Here is a 21,750-nt window from a genome sequence, read left to right as displayed (position 1 = left end):
GGTGGATGGGGCGATGAGACATGCACAGAGGGAAATCATGGGGTCACTCCGGCTTCGGCTTTGTACCCACGGCCGAGCTGGGGTTAGCATCGCTGCTGCACCCGCTCTACAACCAAGAAGGGACCTTTTGGCCGGGCTCCCCCAGAGGAGGGGCAGCTGCAGGGAGAACCGCATCCCGGGGGCTTGTCCACGTTGCCCACCTCCGTGCTGCAGGTAGCGGTGGTGGGCCATGCTCAGCCCCACAGCCGATGCTGCTTTGCTTGGCAGCCCAGCAAAGAGCACCCCGCTCTCCTGAAGAGCTGTCAGACAGACCGTGGGCACCTAAGACACAACGCTCTGCCTGTGAAGATAAAATCAAAGCTTGTTTTAGCTCTGAGAACTTCACCATACGTGACAGTGCTGGGTAACCTAGCGAGGACATCGCAAGTAATCAAACCTGTTTGAAGCATGATGTAACGCTATACCTGGGTCAGGATCCCAGGTATGATTTCTGCCAGCTCTGCAGCTGAAAATGTGCTTTCTGGTATCTGGTCTCTCTCAAGCTTCAGGGATCAGATTGGTTTATGAACCTGCTTATATTAAGAGCAAATAATTCATCACTGCAGATTTTCCGTGGAGTCACCTCGCTATTGTTCCTCTGGTTTCACAGCTACCTGCCCCCGAGAGCTCAAACCTGGACCCACGGCTTCTGGGAGCTGTGCAGCCTGTGGTGACTCCGTGGGTACCTCTCTCTCCTTCTGCCCCCAAGGCACACCTCAAATCTGGCATTTTTAGCCTTTCTTTTTACTTTTCCTGTAATTCTTCCTGCAAGGTGTCTTCAATCACAAACATTGCATAAAGGGCGCTGGTGCATAACATGAGCAAGGATGGTACACTCTCTGTCCTTTACGCACAGTTTTCTTCTTTACATGCCATGGCTTTTGGGTTGGTTACACCCCAATCAGTAAGGTGTGTTTTTTTCCAGATAGACTCGACATACCATACAGTATGTTTAAAATTGCTGCATCAACAAATCAAAGTAAACAACCTTCTCTCCTCTGTGAGATGATGAAAAACATAAATTATGTAGTCTTTAAACAAATGGTAAAGAGTTTCCTTATTAGGCTTCAAGGTCCTGTGTGTGTATATGCCCCTTGTAAAATCCTTGTCATTCCTGGGTCTGTAGGTCTGTATAATGTCCTTCACAGGTTCAGCTGAGTGGTCAGCATACCATGCTTGGTCTGGGGGATCTGACATAGACACCCCCCCCCCCCCCTGCATATTTATATAAATAAAAATATATATTTATAAACTACAGTGAAAAAATTAAAATCTCTGCTGATTCTTTTGCAGAAATTTTCTTGAAGGTGAAAGCTTGCCTTGCTTTTGGAAGGAAATTTCGTCTTCCATTTGCCTTCCATAGCATTTTCTCCTTTCTTGGCTTGCATAGAAATGTCTCCTATGTTCAGCCTCTTGCTTTACCGGATAAGAAAGATGCAGGCTGGGGACACGACCTTGTCCTTCCCAGCCACGCGAGCTCTAGTCCACCTCCATGTCCCCTAAACAATGGACCCAGTCACATCCTCACCCACTACACTTCCCTGCCCACCGCCTTCTCCTGGCCACAGCCACCAAGGCACCTGAAAACCAGGAAGATCTTGGTTGAAAACTGAAAAAAGACACGGAAAACACTGAATAAAAATGTATTGGCAGCTTCGCTCGGTCTCTCCGTGGCAAGCTGGGCTGTAGCAGACATCTGGGTGAGTTTCCCAGGGGCAGTGGGTGGGAAGAGCCACGAGGTGCTGCGCTCGCTGCCCAGGCTGGCAGGGCTGCCCGTGGGCAGGGGACCGGGGCGGCTCGCCGCAGCCCTGCAGGAAAGGGCTCCTTTGAAACAGGACATCGCTGTGACCGTCGGTTACCCGAGAGTGCCTGCGAGCATGAGAGTCACGGCGCTGGCCTTCCCTACATAAATAATTTTGCTTAAACAAATAGCATCTAGTTCATTGTACTTGTTATGGGAAATATCTTGAATAAGGCAAATACTGAGGTTATCAGAGAGATATGTCTTATCTAAGGCAAATGGCAATTTTTAGGGGGGTCATCACTGTTGACTGATTAAACACAATCCTGATGGGATGTCTGGCATGTACTTATCCATAGAAATGCCTCACTTTTTCTGGGTAGCCTTTGAGAGCAAAAGCCCGTCCTGGTCTCTTGCCCAGCTTCTATTTCCCATGCAATTACCTGTTATCTCAGAGCAAATGTACAACAAAGGAGGAGAACCAACAAGAACTCTGCAAAATGGGGTGCTGAACCACAGCTAGGCCTCCAAGGATTACAGCAACACAAATAAGAAGTGTGTGTAGCCAAATGTACTCGATATCTCACCATCCTGGCAATTCTCCATCTCCTTTCCACAGCAGCTTTTCACCCCACCATGTTGCTGTGTCTCATTTGAGATGTAACTCACACTAAAGGTAGAAAATCTTTCAAGTTACTTTAACTGAGTCAATGAACAACCATCCCAGGATCAAGCCATGAAACTGTGATCTCTGAGGATGATCTTTTTTTTCCCCTCTTATTTCTCATGGGCCAGTAAGGAACTGTTCATATCTTTGAAACTATAAATGGGACTGGAAAATGAAATACTGCACAGGTAAGACAGCAGGATTAAGGATGTCTTTAACTACATCATCACCTCGGTTTTCTTGCCCCATTGCTAACAATTGCTCTTTGCAGTAGCTGAGCGGTTTGCCAGCATTGAGGAGCCCACCAGCATGACTCCCTGAGAGACCTGGTGCCATTAGCTGTTTTTGAAAGCTGGAAAAAGGACAAAGTAGGAGATTAAGGTCAAAATTGCCACCTTCCCAATTACTAGGAGTGCTCAGCTTGAGATTTTTCTGAATGCTCCATCTTTTACAGCATCAAGCAGACTTTGTGGTTTGAATATAAAGACTTCGCGCTGGCTGTGAGAACTCAGACATCTGAAAATATGAAGTCAAGTATTTATCCAGTGCTTGTGCCCTTACATCCCCACTGAAGCCCAGCCAAGTCAATGGATATCTCCCACCTCTCCCCTCTCTTCCTCCCCCAGTGCATACATACCTGCATGCTCAGCAGACCCATGAAGGGACAGGAAAGACAAGAGAGCAAATAATGCAATGATCATTGATGTCCAGGGACTTCACCTTGGCTCCCCACTTCATGTGGAAGGCACTCAGGTGCTATAAAGTGTGGTGGCAATGTATCACAGTAAAATAAATGAGTGTCATGCTGGGCACATACAAAATGAGGAATACATTAAAAAACTGCATGCAAGTAATTTGCCACTTACTATGTGCAACTTGCATGATGGGAGGTACAGGGAAAAAAATGGTCTCTCCAGCCTGGTGTTCAAACACCCTCCTCAGACCATCTCTTGTCCCTTATCTAACTCACCACCTGTTTTCTTTGGCAGACACTGAAAAAGCCCCCCAGAGCCCCAGCGAGCCCCCAGCCCCTCCTGGAGCACCAAGACTGAGAGGCTGGAGGGAGGTGGCACTCAGCATGGGAAGCAAGAGTCACCCACCTCGTCTTACAATCAACCGAGACTCCAGCTGGCCGGATTCACCTCGTGTCCAGGAGCAAAAGAGAAGGAAATTACCTCTGTCACCGCCACTGGGTTTGCCCTTTGCACCCCGCTTGGCACAAGGGACATGGACACCAGGTTGTTCACCATGCCATAGGAATACTGGCCACATAGGAGATATCCCAGCTGCATGCTGAATAAAGCCTTGGCCAGATGGTACAGGGTCTTGACTGAAACCAGTCTCTGAGTTTAGTTAAGGAGATTGTTTTCAATTAAATGGGCATTTTCTAAGGTGATGAGTAATTTGAAGGTGATTTTCGGCTTTGATGTCTTAGCACATACTGCAGTTGACTTCTTTAAATCACTGCTTTTTAAACCCCCCGAGGTAAGACTATCCACAGTTTCTTCTCTGCTTTCAGTACTACCAGTCTTTCAGGGTGCCACATTATTTTTATCTGATTACTCCTAATTTTACCTGTCCCACCTGTTGAGAATCCCCTGGAGTAACAGCCCTCACATCGTCACCCTTGGCTTTGAAGCAGAAAGGTTCATGACCTGGAAAAGTGGGTAAAGACTTACTTATTGGGAGAAAAAAAGCAGCTCATGCAAGGGAAACTAGAGATATGCATTTAAAAATCTTAAATACCTGCCATTTTACCTGAGTTGAGATTTTCTGCCACACGTAGTTCAATGCAGTTTAACATAACATTAGGGACCTGACTCCCATTTCATTTACCTCACTCTAAAAAACAGAACAAATCCATTCTAGTCAGAGGAACTAAACCATTTTAAAAGGGATTGGAGGTCACCAGTAGGCGTATGAAATCTAGGCAAATTTACATGATGTAGGAGTCCCCAGCTTTTCAGCCACAGTGTAGCTATTAAGTGAACGATCAGCGGTTCATTATATTAGTGTTGGCACGCAGTACAAGGTAGCAGATGACTGGGTAACACATTTCAAACGATCGCTGTGAATCAGATTTAGCTCACGCTTTCATTGAGGGCTGCTCACCATTATCTCCTGCGGAGACCTTTTCAGGCATCAGCTCTGGGGCAATGTGCCCCGATATTCTCTCTCCCTATAGATCGACACGTGTAGAGAGAGATGGAGCAGAAGGTCGATGATCTGCACACCTACACCCGGCAGGACCAGACTGGGCACTGCAGAAAGCAGCCCCTGCGTGGACCAGCTGCCTTCAAAGCCCCATTGCAGCACCTCCTCCCCAGGGTGGAAACCACTGCCCATCTCTGCACTCCCAGGACAATTTGTGCTGGGGCAGGACCAATAAATAGATGCTGTTTACATCACCACTTCCTCACCCTAAATGTCAGGAGGTTTATGGGGTATATTTTGCTTTCGTGCGCGGTGTTCGTGAGGTGCATCCCACATTTCCTGTTCTTGGTTTTGCCCGTGCATGTACTGATTGTGTGGATACTGCCTTATCTTTATCCCAGCTAAGCTTTTTTATCTGGACTCTGCTGTTTATTGCTTAATACATCCCCATACAGTCATTTGGTGCCTGAACACATGCCTTGTGAAAGGAAGGAAAGAAGTGGAACAGCACTTACAGCAGATTTAGAGACTTATTACAGTAACCAGCAGTTCATGCCAGACACTATACAGCCAAAGCATTGAACAGGATTTCAAAACCTACCAAAATCCAGAGATTTTAGTCTGATTTTTCTATTATTTCTCTACTCCCATTACTGGCTCAAAATAGCACTTTTCAGTGTACAGACTGGTACCAGTACTACTTTTCTACATGGGTAAAAGAAAGAACCTGAGCACAAGCACACAGGTCTCCAGCAGAGATAAGAATTTGCAGCTCTGTGCCCCCAAAGAGCTCCTTGGCAGTGGTGGTGGCTGGACAAAGTGCTCTTCTGAACGCTCAGGGAGGAGGAGCAGCACCCATGACCCAGCAGTCTGCCTCAGAGAAGAACCGCTAATGGCATTTTTTATCTCTTGGCAAAAGCTGCTGGCGATCGCAATTTCCATTTCCACCCATTCTCACCTCCCATTAGACCAATTTGTTTCCTGCAGCAAAGTAGAAGAATATTAGAGATGCTGGTACACGGTCACGTCAGTGGCCAGCAAAGCCAGCCATGCAATGCAACTTATTTAGAAAGTCATTGCCATGATTTAGAGACATTCTGGTGTTTTCTTTGCTTTTTCCTCACTCCTCCTTCTTTGCCCCTCCTTTTTTTGCCACCAGGACCACTGTCTCCATGCCTGGCTTCCACCCACAGTGACCAGCTCTGTCTGGTGTCTCTCAGCCTGAGCCGATACCTGCACAGCTCCTGGAGCAACAATGTGCCCCGTCTGGGACTGATGGTCAGGTCACAGTGCTCCCTCCACATCCATGGGAAGACTTGGAAATAGGGTAAACGTTGCTGCGTCCAGTATCCAGGTCCAGGAACAGGGCTTACAATCCCAAAGCTGGCACCTGACCTCTCCAAACTGCTTTCTGACCCATCCCAGTTTGTAGACCCTCCGTTCCCAGGAGGTGCCCTGGAGTGAAACTGAGGTCTGCTGGCACCAGGGTCGCATTGCTTACGCTACAGATCCACATCCATGTTGTTCGGTGGTGAAGTCAGTTGTGCCTGCTCAACGGATGGATGGGATGGTGAGAGTGTGGGAGCATCAGGGAAGGCTCCAGGGTCATGAGGACTCTTTATGGTGACACTGTTGTCACTTCTACTGCACTGGATAAGCCCCAGCTGTGGATCCGGCCACGTACTGTGTTTTCTTGACCTCCCAAAAGCGGGGTGCAGAAGACAGCTCTCCTGATGCAGCAGCACTGCTCCTCGCTTTCTTTTCCCCAGAGGGAGGGCAGGCAGATGAGGATCGGGCCCCCTGAGGGAAGCCACGCTGCAGAGCTGGGGCTTAGAGCCCCTCAAAGGGCAGCGATGTTGGGGTGTAGGAGCTTCATTCAGTCTGCAGTGAAGACAGAGCCTGTTTGCAAACCTGGATTTCAGCAGGGCTCAAAAATCCCAAAGTAAAGACATCCTGTGATTTAAATAGGGCATGTCTTACTTAAACATTCACTGGGAAAGAGTTTAGCTCTTAATCCTTCCTTCTTGAGCCAGAAGGGAAGGATCAGTCCCCTCTGTTTTCCTCCTATTGTATAGCACCCTCTGAAAGATCGTTAGACCCTTAGTGATGTTTAGATATAACGGTGACAGGCACATCACAAACTCCTTAGAAAAATAAATTTGCTTTGACTGTTGTAAGTTAATTGGGGATTAATTTTCTTTAAAGCCCGAAGCCCCACCTCTGCAGTGTCTGGGTTGGTTTGAATAGGACTCGGAGGCCCAATGTTCAACCTGAGTTTTGAATAGGATCCCACAAAGCATTTGTTTCGTTCAGACCCCGAATGCAATGGCGAGTGCCCAACAAGTGAGTCAGTGAGGTTCTGTGAATCTGTTTATCAGACAGCAACAATCATTTGTGGAAATGTCTTTTGTAGCAACAGAAGAGTCTATTTGATGGTAGCACTGACTAATGTAAATGAGGATTAATTAATGTTTTCCTGCAGTGATGTTGGCACTGATAGCGCCTTATTCATGTAATTTAATTTCTATTGACAGGCTGCTAATGGAAATGGATAGCAATGGGTGTCTCTTCCATCAGGCACGCTCTGCCACAAAAATAATTCTCTGAACTGGCAGTTGGACTCATTCATTGCTGGAAACGTGAGGCAGTAAAAGAGGACGAGTCAGAAGTGGGAAACAAAGGGACTTATTGTCTAATTCATAGCAGTTATCTCCCAGGTATTTGAACCAGGATAAATTTGGGGGCTCAGGTCTGGTTTGGGCTCAGCTGCCCCTGAAGGCCAGTTTCGATTCAGCCCCAGATCATGGATGTGCAGCTTCACAGTGGGACGGAGCATATTTAAAGTGGTCGGGGGGATGTGCAGGCAGTCCCATAGCTCAGGGCTTGGGAGGACAGAGGCTCAGCTCCTGACCTCTGCCTCCCTCGCAGCCCAGCACCGCGGCCGGGGGAGGAAGGGTACAGCAGGGTTAATGTGCACTAAGTCGGGTCCTTCCCTCCCCACAGGGAAATCCTGCATGTACAGATGCAGAGCAGTCCCTACTTTGAACAGATCCCCAGGAAAGCCACTGGTGTTATTCTAAAGCAGTAACCAGAAACGACTGCTAGTGTTCAGGGATGGTTTGAGTCCAGCAAAAAACTCAGGTTGGGACCCCCTTATGAACTGAGAAAAATGGGCCAGTTTTCTTCTGATGTTCAACTCTACACTATCCACAACTGCTTTCCTTAATGTTTTGAAGTGCAGTTGGGGAATTGCAGTTCATCAGAAATCATGGAAGTAGGAAAGCAGAAAGAAATATTCTGGTGAAAAAAACATATTCCCTCTTACCTAGCTAATTCATGTACAAAATCCACATACAATTTTTTTTTTTCTGTTTAATGTAATTAGTTTTGCACATTGCTTACTTCTTGAGCAAAGATACAATTTCTAAGTGTCCTTTTGTCCATGGGAACTCATGGTGAATTTCCAAGGGATCATGATTTTATCCTGTACTGAAGAAGCCCCACGCAAGGCAGACTGAAAGGTCCTCTGAGTGAGTGAGGAATTACCACTCCATCAGAGCCCGACACGTGCCACCGCCCCTCTCCTTGCAGAATGGAATGACAGGAAACCATCTTTCACCACACCTGCATCTTCAAGCCCCACCAAATGTCTGACACTGAAGAAGTTTTACCTGTTGAAGGTCTTTCATATGATCACCCTGAAATACTCAAGGCCACGTTTTGGGTCATACTCCCGCTCATATGACAGTCAGTAGAAAAATACTTCAAAATGTGAAATGTGCCATAATAAGTCATAATAAGTGGTCATAATAAGTAGTAAGGCTGCCACAAGAGCAACATACCAGCCTGGAAACAAGGCTCAGCAGCACCTCTCTGAGAGGCAGGAGCAGCCAAAGCAAGAGCCCCTGGCCGGTAGCTGCCCTACAATTCCGCTTGTCCCCACATGTGAGGGCCTGCAGCTCTCCCTCTAATCTGATCACCCATTTACATGCTCACCATTAGCATTTGCTTAATCCTCATACCTTCGCTGAACTCCATCCTTGTCCTTTCAAAGGAGAGCAATAACCTCTCCCCTCCGGGGATGCTGCTGCTGCTATCCCCATTCTCTAACCCAACTGGAGGCTCTAATTTGATGCTTCTGATGGGCTCTGCCCTGATTACAGCAAGAGCGAGGAGAGTCTGGCACCTCAGAAAATGAAACCTTTGCCATCTAAAGTCAAGCACCCAGAACCAGAGGACACTGAAGTCGTGAGGGGCTGTGATGTCCAAGTGAACTGCAGTGCTACCCCATACATCGAGGTGTGGGTCTGGGTGAGATCAGCTGTGCCCAGAGCTGCGCCCTGGGAGGTGACAGCAAAGCTGTGGTGGCCCAGCCTGCACAAGCCCTCCCAAGATCCTGGTAGCTGAAACCATTGCTGCAGTAGCAATTTATTTCCCACTGCCTTCTGGGGTATCTCCGTGTTGCTGTGAGCAAAGAGGAGCCCAGCTGTGGGCAGCAGACCCCCTGGTTCCCACCATGGGCACATTCAGACGAGGAGCCAAACCCACTGGAATTCCCCCAGGAGGGCACCCACACCTGGCTGGGATACAGTGGTGTTCTCCATCCCTCCTCCTGCTGATGCTGAAACAAAAAAACCTGAGGCTGTTGTTAGCCAGGAGATGAGGAGTGGAACCAGCTACTCTGCCTCATGCTCAGGGCACCCCTAAGGAAAACACTCTGCATTTAGAATTAAACAGATGCTGAAAGAGTTGGGGGAACAGGGACAAGAGCACAGGGCTTTCCTCTCCCCACCATTAGGCAAGGGCAGGGTTGTATGGAGATATAATGACCTTCATCAGAGAAGCTCACGTGGTTAGAGAAAACAGGCAGGTTTCCAGGTCTAAAAGCCCTTCTTTGGGTTTGAAAGAGAAGCAGCAGTTCCAGTCTAGGGATATCTGAGCACAATTTCTTGAGTTTAATTTTGTTAATTACTTAAGGTAAGTGAAAAGAAGGGTTAGCACCTGCACAGACAAGAGGACTATTAGCAAAGTGATAAGGTTAGGGAAAAAAAGAGCAAGAATTACTGCCTAAGGAAGGGAAAGAGGTTAGTTCAAGGTAAGACCTGAGGAAAAGTGTTAATAAAAGACTGTGGAGTCCTTGGATTTTGCAGTCAGCAGAGCTATGGAGGCTGGTTTCCAGGCTCACCTTTGTCACGGAGGTATTTCTGCCCCTTGCCCTCCCTTCCTACAAGAACCTGCCTGCACAAAGTCCTAAGCATCCCATCTGTGACCAGACAGCTATTGTGCTCCCCTAAAAGGCGAAGGGATGGGGCTTGGACCTGTCCCTCTTTTTTACAGAAATGCTGTAATTAGGTGATGGTACGGAAAGTGACTCCAGCCCACCTCCCTTCCCCTCCCTGCCTAGGGCAGGGACCTGAGCAGCAGCCCTGGCCCCTTTTAATGGGGATGCCAGATGGGCTTTATGCAATACGGCTTGTCTTTCCTTTTTCAGCGTCTTACAGCTGCAGCTGCTGCCTGGATTGGGTCCCTCATTGCCGACAACATCCTAAACCTCAGTGGGGCTCAGGCAGCAGGTAGGCAGGGGCAAGCAGGAATTCCCTCCCAGATCGCAGGCTTGTAGGGGACGTGTGGGACAGCGGGCAACGTCTTCGGGTGCTGGACAGAAACTGCAGCTGCATGCCCTGAGATGCTTGATGATCAATGCTTGATGCTCCCAGTTTGTGCTCTGGCCATGCCTGTACATGCCCCTTCTCCAGGGATTTGGCTGTGCTGGGGACTCATTAGCTGATTTTACAGGGCTGCCCTGAGGCTTTGCTGCCAGGGTGCATGCATGGACAGTTTGCTCTCAGTGCGCAGCACCCATGGGACACCACAGCTTGGAGAAATTGTGCCAAGGCTGAGCATCGACCTGCTCCCGCCTGAGCCATGGTGGGTGCCCAGCAGCACCCCTGTGTAGGTCTTGAAAGCCATTGCCCTGACAGAGACACTGCTAAGGTGGTTGGGCAGCTCTGGGGTGGGCAGGAGACGTTCAACCTTGTGTGCTTCCTCCTATTTTTATCACCTACATCCTTTGCTGAACATAGCTTACAGCAGCCCCACGCTAGGTTACGGCCCACTGCAAGCACAGGGTTGCACAGAGGCTGGCAAATGCTGCATTGCTGGAACTGAAACAGTTGCACAGATGATGGGAGGTGTTTTGTGAAAATCACTTTTGCACTGTTATGCGGTTCTGCATTTTGGGCATTGACAAGCATCTTAGAAACCACTTCGATACATTTGATCCCTGAGAGACTGAGCGCTGAGCTTCTATCTGCAAGCTTGCTTATTTTCTGCTGGGGTACCAATAATTTCTTTTTTTTCCCCCCATGCATTTGCTGCTTGCTAAGCCCATGAACTGACCTCTGTGAACACGATCACTTAGATTATCTGTTGAGGAGATGTGACCGGCAGGACTCATTTTCTGCTGGATCCATCAAGACCACCTAGCAGTGTCTGACGAGCATGCTTGCTGATCTTCCAATAATAATACCATGTCACCCTACCTCTTCAACACTCCTACCCCACGCAGGCTTTCCGTATCTGTTTCATTTACAGAACACAGTAATTATGTGTTTTACACATGAAGATACTAGCGGCAGCCCAGCATTGTTCAGCTCAGGGTGTTTCGCTGCAGGTTGTAGTCTACTCTCGCAGCCTGAGAGGTAAACAAACAGCCTATTTAATAAGTACCAAATTCTGTCAATGCCGGTAGTTGCTATGGTGAGAATTCCCGGCGCGGTGCTGCAGCCCTTGGTCACTCCAGGCAGACAAACGTGGGCGTTTCGGATCACAACACTCTGTTTACCAAGGTAGGTCTGAAATGCATCGGAGGGCAGGGGCGGAGGTTGCTGGAATGGGGAGCCTGCTAAGGAAACTGCCAGAAACAAACACTCGCGGATGGGAAGATTGAGGAATAATCAGAAAACCAGCTCAGGTCAGCAGCACTGGATTCAGGACTGGCTGAGAGCTGTTCGGTTTCTGTTGCTTTGGTATTTTTCAGGGCAACCCAGAGTGTGCAGGGATCCAGAGTACAAAATCCCTCAGCATAGCAGCCAGCAAAGGCACCGCCGAGCAGCTGCAGATGGAGAAATATCTGCTCTTTCAGCCCTCGGGGAAGGCTGTGCAGAAGAGATGAGAAGGCTGATTGCACGTTGCTTGATCTGCCTGCTGCATCCTCGCTGCGTGAGGAAGATTGCAGGCTCCAGGGCTGTCAAACCGTCAACTTTCACTTGGTTTGACAACAAACTCACTTCACATATATGGTTACATTTAAAGAAAATAAGAGGAGGAAAAAAAGAAAGCTGTTGGAGCAAGTAATGTCCACAGATGCTTCCTAGAAGTAGAATGTTATTTTGCGATCTGGCACCAACATTTTAGCAGCCTATAAAAGGTAAAGTTGGTACTACAGCCAGCCATTTGTACTGTACAAATAAGAGCTGTGAATATATTCTGGAAGTAATGTCAAAGAGGACCAGATGGGAAATGAGCAGCATTCATTCTAATTTAACAAAGACAGCTAACCCAGAATATGCATTAACATGTAACATTTTTCATCTGCCTCCATTCAGAACAGATTCTCGGTATCATTTCCAAGCAAAGGAAATTGAAGGAATACTTACTCCTTGGTGAATTACTGTTCTCTCATAATTGGAAAAGTTTGGCATTCGAAGCTAGGTGTAATATGTTTTGCCTGGAAATGTATGCAAGGACACAATACACCCACAAAACCCTGCGTTTGGGCATGCAGCCAGCTCTGTGTGTTTTGGTCCATGCTGGATAGATCCAGGGTTTTGGAGGCCCCGGGCACGTTGCTGGCCTGCGGAGGGAGATTTCATACGGCATGGCAGCGAGGGAAGGCTGCCCAGCCGTACGGTGGGTCCGACACAGGAGCTGGGGGGTCTCTCTCCAGACGGGGTTCAGTTTGCACATTAAAGTAACAACAGGTCTGATTCCCTGTTTCCTTGCATACATACATCACGGCTTGTGTGCGACGTACGCTTTGGACATACGTTTTGAGGGCTGAAACCAAATTCGGAGGCTACCAAATCCTAGATGTACATTTTTAAAATGCAAACTCATTTTTGGCTCTTCAGGACTGCATTGAGTAGGGTGAGCCTGTTTGAGGGGAGGGATCCCAGGGTACAATAAACCGTGGGATTTCTTCATGTGTTTAGTAGAACATCTGATCCTATTTTTAAACAAAGCACCATTTCCATTCCCTCTCTTTTTTTTTTCTTAAATATTTAGAAGGGATTAACTACAGAAAACAAGCCACATCCTGAACATTTTTTTTCAGCATGAATTCAATCTTTTTATTCAGAATTGTTCATTACTGGAACCTTTCTCAACTTCCAAGCTCCTTCGTGTAACATTTCTTTTTTTGAAGTCCAGAACTGCCACAGTTCCCCCAACCCCCACCACTCCGCCACATTACAAAGCCAAAGTTTTATAACATTCTGTTCAGTGGAGCTCTGCATTTAAAACATACCATTAATTTACGATAGCTGTGCAACTTCAACACACAGTTAACGAACAGGTATCAGCTCCATTCCAGAGCACTCTTCTTCGTCCAGCAGAAATGCAGAGACACAACCTGTGCCAGGTCCCAGAGCTGCTTCTCTGCCGCTCAGCAGTGTTTTCTCAGTACGCAGTTTTTAGGCAGCCCCCGAGCCAAATCCTGCCCAGTGAGTGGCCCTTCCTGAACCGAACGTGGGGAGCCCTGCTGCAGAGCCTCTTTTAATAACAGCAAACAGAGTGAAAGCCTGAAAACCAGTTGAGGTCAGACCGGATCACCATCAGGTTTCCATCTGACCTTGAAAATCTGATCAAAATGCACAGCTCTGACTGTGAGTTGACACTGTACACAAAATGCTTTTTGTATGACTGAAGCATCTGGTTTAATGGATCCTTTCGGTCCCGTAGCCTTTTCTACGCAGAATCACATTTGGAGCAGCTACGTGTAACTCCTGGCCAGCGATCTGTGTCTGGAGGGCACAAATCCTCTTTCTATCTCTCTCAGTACTACCTACAATACACCCAGTTGGTATGTGAAGAAGCCACTTTCAGAAGCAGAATGGGATCTCCAACTTTCCAGGCAAAGGCTCTGCCCTTGATCTGCCAGGGACATCTGTTCTGGCCCGGCTCCGTGGGAGACCCGGCACACCGGGGGCAGACCAAATCCGGCAGCAGTCCCCGGCTAAGGTCTGCAGCCAGCACCGGATCCGTCCCGGCAGACTCACCCAAATCCCTGCTCCCCCCAGCTCTGGAGTTCTGCCCTGTAGGTCCCTGCACTGCTTCCTACAGGGTCACTGCACTAACATGTACGTGCTGTGTAATTCTCTGTGAATAAGATACAGTGGAGCCTGCTGAAAGAGGTGGCAGCCTGTTTCACTACCTGCTTCGTCACTGCTTCGTGTGCTAAGCAGGTGCAAAACTGGCTATCGGTGAGCAGAGAGGCACGTGCTTTGAGGCTTGCTTGTTCATGGCTTTGAGAGTTTATAAAGAAATACCGAACAATGTGAGACTGCTGCTGTGTGAGTATGCTAGGGATCATCATGGCCAGGAACAAAAACGCAGGCTGGAAAAAAACCTTAACCTGCAATTATGTGCAGTATAGTGCACCAAATCCTCTACGCCCCACAACCTTTTTATTCCCATGCTTTCAGCCTCTGCAAAGCGAAGGTGCAGGTTGTGCCCTATTCATTAGGGCTGGAGTAATGACTTACAATGGCTCCTGAAATCACTACCCTTGCTGGCTAAGGCAAAGCAAGCAGCATGAATCTTTATAGGCAAGAAAGACTAATAATGTCTCTCCCTTCTCCCTGCCTCTAAAATCCTCCCTCACCCCTCCTCTCCTGGAACAAACACACTTTTTAAAAGGCTTTTAAATAATCTCATGTTCCTTAACAAAATTACAGCAGCAGTTTCCTCCTTTAATAGCGCTCTTCTTCTCAGTAATCTTGTTTTAGCTACAGTTTTTGATGGAGAGCGCTGGTAGATGAATCATCTGTTGCCCCTCTTGGTTATTTTGCCTGGCTCCAGGAAGAAGGAATTCTGTTTCAGAGCAAGGTCTCTTGTTCAGAAAAGGAAGCTCTCACTTATGTCTGCTTTTAACTAAGAGTGATAAAAATTTTATTTGAATGGTTAATCAGGGCATAAACAGATGAATTGTGAATGTGACTCTGATCCAGCACAATGGATGGCATGGTCCTGGCTCTGAGTCACTTATCTCAAATGAATTGAGCTGTCTTCTTCAAGCTAGAGGTCTGCTCCTGCACATCGCTTTCTTGCAGAAAGCGCTAGAAGGCACTGTCTGAAAGAAGGGTCAAACACTGACTGAGATCCAAGTGTTAATGGAGGCAGGGGGCACAAGTATTTTAGTTCAAGAGCTCTGATGTGGATGATCACTTCTCTGACAACCTCAGCTATACAGAAGCCCAGAGAGAGAACTTTTTTGAAAGAAATACTATTTTATTTATCAAAATATAAGGGGGTGGAGGTGTCAGCAAGGGAGAAGAAAGATTGCATGAACATGCACGGTAGATCAAATTATGCGTCAAGCAGTGATTCAAATAAATGCACTAGTAACTGGAAAAAAATCTATAAGAATGGCATAGCTAATAGTCTTTTTTTTTTTTTTTCAAATCAGTGTCACTGTGTAAGCACATCACTCAGCCTTTGTGCTGGAAGAGCTTCTCTTGCACATCTCTGCTGCTGAGGCTGGACTGGCATAATGCTCACGCTGGGACATCACCAGTGTGGTGTTCAGCAGTGCCATGTACAAATCTGCATTTCCTTAGGTCTGACTGCTTTACTTTCAAGCACATTGTATTACAGTGGTCTCTATGTGACAGAGGATCCTAATAAAAAGCAATCCCTCCTCCTCCAGCATTGGGTGGGTTTTTCAGGTGACCAGAATTAGTGGACAGTATCAGCTGAGGATGTGGCTGTGCGACAACCTAGTATCGGTGAGGAATGCATGAACCCTACTTTACTGATGGTGAATAAGAAACTTTCAAACAAAGAAGATGGAATAATACCTTTAAATACCTTGTATTTTTTCTTCTGTCATCCACCATACTCTCCACCTTACTCACATTTAAGTTTAACAAGATGTGAGCTGGTCGAGGCCAACCACATGACTAATGTTGTGAAAGGAATGTCTGTATGAAGAGAAATGTACCATCATGGGGGCAGACTTTTTAGTAGGGTCTGTAGCGATAGGACAAGAGGGTAGATTAAGACTAGATATAAGGAAGAAATTTTTTATGATAAGGGTGGTGAAACACTGGAACAGGTTGCCCAGAGAAGTAGTAGATGCCCCATCCCTGGAAGAGTTCAAAGTCAGGCTGGACGGGGCTCTGAGCAACCTGATCTAGTTGAAGATGTCCCTGCTCATTGCAGGGGTGGTTGGACTAGATGATCTTTAAAGGTCCCTTCCAACCCAAACTATTCTATGATTCTATGGTTATATCTATGTACATACATCCGATACCTCAATCTGTTGCACCTTAACAATTCATTGCATAGACACATGTCTGTTTTCCTCCCTACTCATTGAATATATCCCTTTCACAGACATGGATATTTTATTGCATTTTCCTGAATTCTGCCACCACCTCTTGGCAGGACAACAGTACTTCCTGGTCAACAATAGCTCCTGCTCTGCCAGGTGGTCCAGACACAGGAGAGGGATGTCAGACCTCCCTCCTCTGACAGAAGATTATCCAAGATGTCAGTGGCTTAGTCTGAATCTAGATTGGGTTTCAATTAAGTAAACTTCTAACTGCATCTTGGATAATTTCCCTATGAATTTTCCATGGGAATTAGAGATCTGATGTGTTGGCAGTTGGCTAGAACCAACACATCCAGAGTGGGTTTTCTTAGCATTGGTCAGACCAGTTCATGTATGAAAGGAGGAAGGGAAAATTCCTTCCATCAATAAATCACTAGCTATTTTGGTCACAAGTGGCATCAGCTACTTGAAACTCTTTTCCTGGAAATGAATGCATGGCTGTGCAGGTGGTATCACCAAGAAGGTTTTGACTTGCTTGAACCTGGATGGATATTCCAGAAAAAGAACTGGCGATCAGAGCTAGCATTCAACTCACAAAGCAGGAAGAGCATCTCTATGCCCTGACCTGCTGAATTAATGCAACTAGGATCTGCAAGGACTGGTTTCAAAAGTGAACAGGTAAATACAAGCATCAAGTACTTGGGCAGAGGTGTATGAACTGGGGGAAATACCATTACTCATAAGAAAATCATTGGAGGGATGCTGAAGAGGATAATGGATCACCAGATGAAATAATGCAAACAGCACAAAGAAGAAAAAAGAAGAGATTAAAACCTTGATACATAATCAAAATGAGAACTGAATTTGACTCTAACCAAAGAGAAGGAACCGCTTATAACATGCAAGAGGAATGCAGCTTGGGTGAGAATGACCATGAAACAACAGAGTTCACAAGTCGTAGGAAAGGAAGGAAGGAGAACAGCAAAATAAATACAATGGACTTCCAGAAACCATATTTCAAAAACCTCATAGAACTGATAATCATGAGAAACAAGCCTCAAAGAAAAGAGAATTCAGGAAAGTTCACAGCACCTTAAAGAAACAATAGTAAGGACATCAATTCAAACAATCCCCAGCAGAGAAGGGAAAGCAAGTGTCGTAAGAGACAGACGATTTGCTTAAATCATGACCACTTCATTGACCTCTAATGCAAGAAACAGTGCATTCAGAAAATGGAAAAGAGATTGACTTGCATGTGAATGTAAATGCACAGGCTGAAGATGTAGGGACCAAACCAGAAAAGTCAAGATGTAAAAAGAATTACAACCAACAGGATCAACAGGGCACCAAGAAAACATAAAATACATTAGCAGGGACATGAAGGCCATGGAAGAACTACCCAATGGGGAAGGAAAGCTAGCAGTGCATGATGTGAAGACAGTGCAAGTACTTGCCTTTTGCGCTTCAGCTTTCAGTAGAAAGACCACTTGCACCCAAATGGTTAACACAATTAGTGCCACAGATGACAGAAAGATCTCAGTCTAGAAAGAAGTAAGAATAAGTGAAGAATACTTAGCTGGGTTAAATATTCTGTGCTTAGACTGCTTGTTGAAGCAACCTCACGGCTGTTAGCAGCTCTTTGGGACCCAACAGAGAACCAGCAAGGTGTCAGAAGACTGGAGAAGGGAGACATAATGCCTTTTTGGAAAATGGAGGAGCTGAAGAATAAAGCACAAGCCAACCTCATTTGAATTCCCAGAGAGAACTGGAACAAATAAAGAAATGTTCTATAAACATCTGGAAAATAACAAGGAAGTAAGTAACAGCTAACACAAATTTGTTGAATCACCCAGATATTTTTCCTATCACCAGGGCAGCAGGGTTTGCAAGAACTAGTAGATCCAACAAAATTATCCTTTATTAGGGATTTTGACACTTGCATCACATTCTCATAACTAGAAAACACTAACATTGTAGACAGGGCTTCGAAACATGGCAGGTGATCAGTTGGGAGGAACTCTCAAAGCCTGCGTTCAGTAGAGCTCCCTCATTTTATTAATAGAGCTCCCTCATTTTATTAATATTGCTGGTCTTTAGTACCAAGCTGCACAAACTAAGACCAATCGACTTCTCGGGCCAAACTGAGCATATGCTTCTGCTGGCAGAAGACCAGGCCCCAAAAGCAGAAAGCATGCCAGGCAGCAAAGTTGAAACGATAGGAAACCACCTTCTTTCTGCTCTGGAGCCCACAGAGACCAGCGCCAGCTCAGAGCTGGGCAACCACTGAAATAGGAAAGGGTGGTGCCAAGATCTCAGCTTCTTTCCTGGCACAACTTCCATCAAGCGTAACTTTACTTTCCTAGTAGTAGTTGGGAAGGAAGACAGATATAAGCACTACCTTATGCCTTCTCTGCTCGGTCTTCTCGTGGACTGTACTAGCAGCTCAATCCTAACTAAGAGAAACCACTCCCAGGTCTTACACTGGAAGATACTTAAAAACAAAATCCTTGCAGTTCAAGTCTGCTTTGCTTCCATGAGGAGCACGCACATGCATGTACACAGTCGTTAAAGACATTACATGAGCCATACAAATCCAACAGGACTCTTCCAAGTCAAAGTCAAAGGAGAAGACATATCTTCACCCTGCCAAGTCCACAGCAAAGCTCAAAATACCTTGCTCCAGCCAAGTTCCACAAAGAAGAGAGAAAGAAAAATCCTTCTTCTCTGGTTACCCTCTAGCTCTCTTCCTGAGCAGTCTTCTCCATTCATATTCTTAGCTCCAGCCCACAAGGCTTCTCATGGAGGAGGAAAGAGAGAAATTAATTCTTCACAGCTGGTTTGGTCCTGCAATGCCTCGCTCTCAGGACAGGCAGCTGTAGCCTTTCTGGCCAGAAAGGGAGGATTAACTCCTACCCTGCCAAGTTTCAGATGGACAACATCCAAAATGATCTTCTTGCCTTTAACTTTCCCAAGCGGACACATTCTGGCCTGGGTAAACGAGATATATGTCCATATCCATATGCATACTGACAAATGACATCCCTATACCTCTGCCGTCTCTAAGGCAAATGGATAAACCCTGCCCCTTCCTAGCTGCTATGATCCTCCGGGGATATTTTATGCAAATGATTTAACGAGCATACTTGCAAAGGATTTGCATACAGGCATAAACTTCGCGCAAGTGCACAGCCAGAGCACAAAAGCAAAAATCCTGGCCCAGAGGGCTGGGAACGAGGAGGTGCGGGATGCCGGCACTCCACCCTGCCTGAGACTGGCGGTGAGCGCATCCCTCCCCTGCCAGAGGAACCGATGTTCTCCAGTCCCGGCCCTTGTGCAGGATGAGTAACAAACTGCTGACTGCAAGCTCAAACCCCGGTAAAAGTCAAGCATGAGTTTCCTCAGCCCTATTTCCACCCCTCTCTCATGCATAGCCCCCCATTCCCACTTGCTGCCCTCAGCAGGGGTTGCTGGAGAACGGAGAAGGAGCAGCAGGAGGAAGCGAGGGAACAGCAGTGGGAGGATATTTCGGGGGTTTTAATCCGGATCTCGATAGCCCTTGTTTTGGTGGGGAGGGAGTGAAAGAAGGGCACCTCGAAGCTGGTGCTCGGCATGGGGGAATTTATATCGACTTCCCCTGAGTGCCTGCCCGCACGGGACCGCACAGACAGCCCCGCGACTCAACGCAAAGGCACAGGGACCCTTCTCTGGGGAAGGTGAGGGGAGGATGACCCCGCAGCAGGGAAAGAAAGGTCCCAGCCTCACCCACTGGGGAAAGGACGGCTGCCGGCGCAGGGTGCAGCCAGATGCAGGACGGCCAGGAAAGGCGGCGGGTTGGGTGACAGCAGGCTGGGCTGCAAGTGTGGGTGTAAGAGGAGACACATTACACTTGGCAGCTGGGGGCCTTGAGCAGGCGTTGGAGAGTGCAGCTGATTGGGAATGAGTTATGGAGCCGGCCGCCTCCAGCGTGCTTGCTCAGAGCGAGGGAAGCCCGCTGGTGAGAGCTGTCCTGCGGCAGGGGTCCAGAGCCTGGCAAACGCTGAAGGAAATTTCCCCCCGAAAATCCTGCCACCGCACTCCTGGACGCAGAAGAGTTCAGTGGCCCGTTGGAAGAGACCAAGGCACCCCAAGGATTGTACAGGACCTTTGGCTTTTCATCTTACCTAACTTCATCCCCCCCCGAAGCTAATGGGAGGCAGCCCTGGTGGGAAGGCAGAGACGGTGCCGGAGGCTGGACTGTTCCCCTTCAGGGTTGGTCCCGCAGGGACGGTCTGATGCAGGTTGTCCAAGCTGTGAGGGACGGCTCCTCTTAGCCTTGCTCAGCATTCACCTCCAGATCTGGCCACCAGGCTTTTTTAAAAGCTCAAAGCTCATATGTTAAGAAAGACTTTTGCTGAGCTTCCTGAAAACCGTCACTATCTGTGCATAACTATAATGAAACAACTTTCCATACCTGGAGAAGAATAGAGTGAAAGTCCATGGCACTTGAAAAATAATAACCACAGCGAGAGAACTAAGGAGTTCAGGCTGAAAATGGGGCTGCAGCACCAAGAAGAATAAAATGAAATTTTCCCTGAGCAGAGAGAATGCCTGGAAATAGCTGTACCTCCCTTCTCTGCTCCTGTGAAGTCAGGTTCCAGCGAGAAAAGGCATTTTAAAATGGCATCAGAGTTTTTGAGTACTGTAGAATATTTACAAAGGCGAAACCAAAGCACAAAAAGAGCATGCAGTGTGCTCAAGGTAACAAAGAAATTCTGTGATACAGCAGGTAACCGAGCTTGGCTCTGTAGAGACTGAGCATATGCTGCAACTGCTGGATCATCTTTCTTCTGTATTATATTTGCTTAGCTTGGTGATAAAAATATATGTCTTCCTCCACAGGCATATTGACCGCACAATGCTGAACGTAGATTATGAGGTTTTATGTTTATGATGATACATGCAAACAAAATACCTGTCTTGCAAAATATTTTGGCTGCCATCCACCGCAAAATAATCATTATGCGGAAAGCTCGTGTAAGAAACTCCTTCCCTTCAGCCACCAGAAAAAGTAATTAAAAACTGAAGAGCATTTGCCTGTCCACTTAGAAGCCAGCGAGCAGCGCAGCTGGGCAAGGATATGGGCCCAGCAGAGTTTCTGATTAGCAAAACGTAGCAACTTGAAAATACCTCAAACCAAGGTGCCAGCCCTCCCTCAGCTCCCCCTGCTTTCCCTTTGCCGCCTTCTAAAGGTGGTTATACCAGAGGTTATCTTAACCAAAAAAATGCTTGAATGCAGTTATGTTGGGAGGCACAGTTTCAAAGAGAGGACACACAAAATAATTAAAAGCAATATTCACCGCTCCACTTCAGAGAGCTCCCGTTTGAGCTCAGGAGGGATGAGAGGGAAAGTAAGGGATGCTTCCTGGAGAGCAGGTAAGGTCAATCAGGACAGCAGAGGGGTAGGCTCAGGACAGTGGGGAAGATAGATAGGAAACTGGAGCAGACTGTGGCAAGTGGGAGACGTGGGTGGGGAAGGAGAAGCAGGTCTGTAGGTGGGGAAGCAGGAGAGCAAGGGGAGCGGGCGGACAAGAGGATTTTGGAGAGCGGCTAGCCAGC

This window comes from Harpia harpyja, chromosome 3 (genome assembly GCF_026419915.1).
Source record: "Harpia harpyja isolate bHarHar1 chromosome 3, bHarHar1 primary haplotype, whole genome shotgun sequence".
In the NCBI taxonomy this organism is placed as follows: Eukaryota; Metazoa; Chordata; class Aves; order Accipitriformes; family Accipitridae; genus Harpia; species Harpia harpyja.
The sequence above is the reverse complement of the archived record's forward strand: the minus strand, read 5'-3'. Positions refer to the sequence as shown.